The sequence below is a fragment of the Oenanthe melanoleuca genome, unplaced genomic scaffold (assembly GCF_029582105.1).
Source record: "Oenanthe melanoleuca isolate GR-GAL-2019-014 unplaced genomic scaffold, OMel1.0 S342, whole genome shotgun sequence".
NCBI lineage: Eukaryota > Metazoa > Chordata > Aves > Passeriformes > Muscicapidae > Oenanthe > Oenanthe melanoleuca.
In genome coordinates, this window is record NW_026612991.1 from 1 (window position 1) to 2,724 (window position 2,724).

The following is a 2,724-nucleotide window of genomic DNA, read 5'->3' on the forward strand; positions in this document are numbered from 1 at the left end:
GGTTTCCTGGGGACAAGGATGTGTCAATGTGGGCAGAAGAAATGAACTAAATGCAGAAGGGATCCAACGGATATCAGGTGATGTTAGCCTGGGGCACTGTGGTGGACATTTATAATGCTGCCAGATTCTTGTAAATCCTCCTGACTGCATTGTCTTCATCTGCTCCACGACCTTCCAGTCATTTGCCCAGCACCGAATGGCCCCACAATATGCTTTGTCTTTTTAATGAACCTCTTTGCCTTCCTCCTTTACCCTGCACGCACCTTGAGCCTGGTGTATCTCTGCTGCCTGAGCATGAGTCCTGCTTTGCGTGCTCTGGAGCAGCTCTGGACCAGAGCTCCCCAGCATCTCCTCAGTGCCATGCCTTGCTATGGCCTGTGGCCCGTGTGCTCAGCCATGAGCAGTGATGTGTGTGCAGTGTGGCTGTGCCCCAGTGTGTGCGAGTATCTGCACATGCCTGTGCTTGTGCCCTGGTGGGAAGAGCCCCTGAGAGCCTCTGGCCTGCTGGGGATGGTTGTGCTCAGGGCAGAGCACTTGTGTGCAGCCGCCCTGGCCGTGTGCCTGTGCACGTGTGCCGGGCTCTGTGCGTCTGCCTATCTCTGTGCGCACCTGGGCAGGCTGGCAATGTGTCAGTGCCCCTGGCTCTGTGGGTACAGCTGTAGAAATGTTGGACAGTCTTTCCTGCTCAATGATTTGATAGAAGTCCGTGTTCTCAGGGTGCCCCATGTAGGTTCTGGAGTTTTTACTTGGGACACTGGGCCTCCCTGGCTGCTCAGACCACTTCTACTCCAGTTGGTCAGGATAACCCTGGACATTGTTTCACACAGAGAATGAAATTATCTCTGCCCTGAGTGGAGAAGTGTAGCCATTACACACTCTGCTTTTCCTTCTTCAGAAAGGCATTGGATTGTTTTTCTAAAGATGCATCTTCATGACATTCTTCTAGGTGAGCCAACACTGTCTGTGGAATGTGTTTTGAGCACCAAGGGAATGAGTACAAAACAAAATCAGCTGCATGTTTTCTCACCCTCTGCTTTCACCAGCTTTTCCTCTGATCTCACAGGAAGTGTTTCCAGAGAGGAAGGAAAACTTAGAGGCATCAGTTTGGATGCGAAACAATTTTATTGAGTTTAAGAAAGATGAAGAGGCTCACAGAGGGTACTAAGAGCAGCCACTACAATGCCAGAGGGATGTCTGTCTGCTTGGCCTGCACAGGTAAGAACAGGTCCCACAGGGCTGGCATTGTGTGGGAGTGAAGAAAACAGAGGGAAGGGAAAGAATAGATAGTGACATAAAGCAACAAAATCCAAACAGCCTAAATATACAACGTTCCAAAGATCCATCTTCAATTCAGTACCATGTTCTGAGGTCTTTGACTCCAGACCCAATGTTCCCAAGGGCACTGCCAGCAGATTTAGCAGGGACGGCATCTGCTGCCACCATAGCAGCTGGTGATGCAGGAGAGGTCAAAGCCCCGGAGCTGATGGGCACTCCACCACAGCTGAGGATGTTGCCAATGGCAGCAGAGGTGGAGGATCCCACGGCAGTGTTCTGTGGGAAGGAGCTGAGGATGGGGCCAGGCAGGGTCACCAGCACAACAGGCGGCTCAATGGCCACGTGGGAGCTCTGGCACTGCCTGACACAGCACTCATTGCAGCTGTTGGCCAGCGGGCAGGGCCACAGGGCTGGCAGCAAGGGTTGCAGGACATGGCTCGGGGTCACAGGAGCACCTAGGATAGAAGGCAGGAGATGCAGAAAGTGAGGACACATGAGGAGCAGCACTGCACCCAAACACCCTGCAGCCCAGGCACCTGCTGGCCCACATTGCACTGCCCAGCTCAAAGCCCAGGAGCCACCTGAGCCAAGTCCCAGCCTCTCTCTGTCTGCACAAGACCTTCTCTCCCCTGCCCTCTCCACAGCACAAGCAGCTCCCAGCCCTGGGCTGTGACAGCCCTGTCAGCTGAGACCTACAGCCAGGAAAGATCTGGTCTTGAAGCAGCAGCAGAAGAAGCAGCAGCAGGAGAAGAGTTTCCCACTCACCTGATTCCTGAGGAGAGGAGTGAGAGAAGTGGATGAGAGCACAGAGACTTGGGCTGCCTTTTATAGCAGTCCTGCACTGCCTCAGGCCCAGAGGCATGTTAATGGAAGTCATAATTTTGTGACCAGCTCATGTCAAATGTGCACCATGCCAGTAATGGTAGGGGCTGTGTCCTGGTTTCCTACTTTGCTGCCGTTTCATTTATGGTTTCTGTGTTTGAAAACCTTTTAGTTTTAGGGCCAAGGATGAGAGCCTCAAGAATTTCCAGGACATAAACACGTCAGAGGAGGCAGAATGCTGGGATCATGGTCTGGTGGCATTCCATGCAGGCGCGTGATACGTCTTGATTCCTCCCTACTGGGTCAGCATTAGGTCAACAGTCCATGTCCATTTCTCCACTTCCTTCTTCTCTTCCCCTCTCTTTTGTTTTGCTTCTCTCCACCAGACACAGCAAGGACACTTCTCTCAGAAAACTGCTGCCCTACCTCTCTAGGGCTTCAGCCACACGCTGGACATTCTCACAACATGTTCTTACTGACAATCCTTGGTTGTTATTACGAGCTGTGCTTGGTTGACCTTGGTTGGATGGCTGCACTATCCTGCCACTCCATCACTTCCATTCTGAGGTGAAATGGAAGAGAATATAGGAAAAAAAACAACTAGAATTATATATAATACTGTTTGCA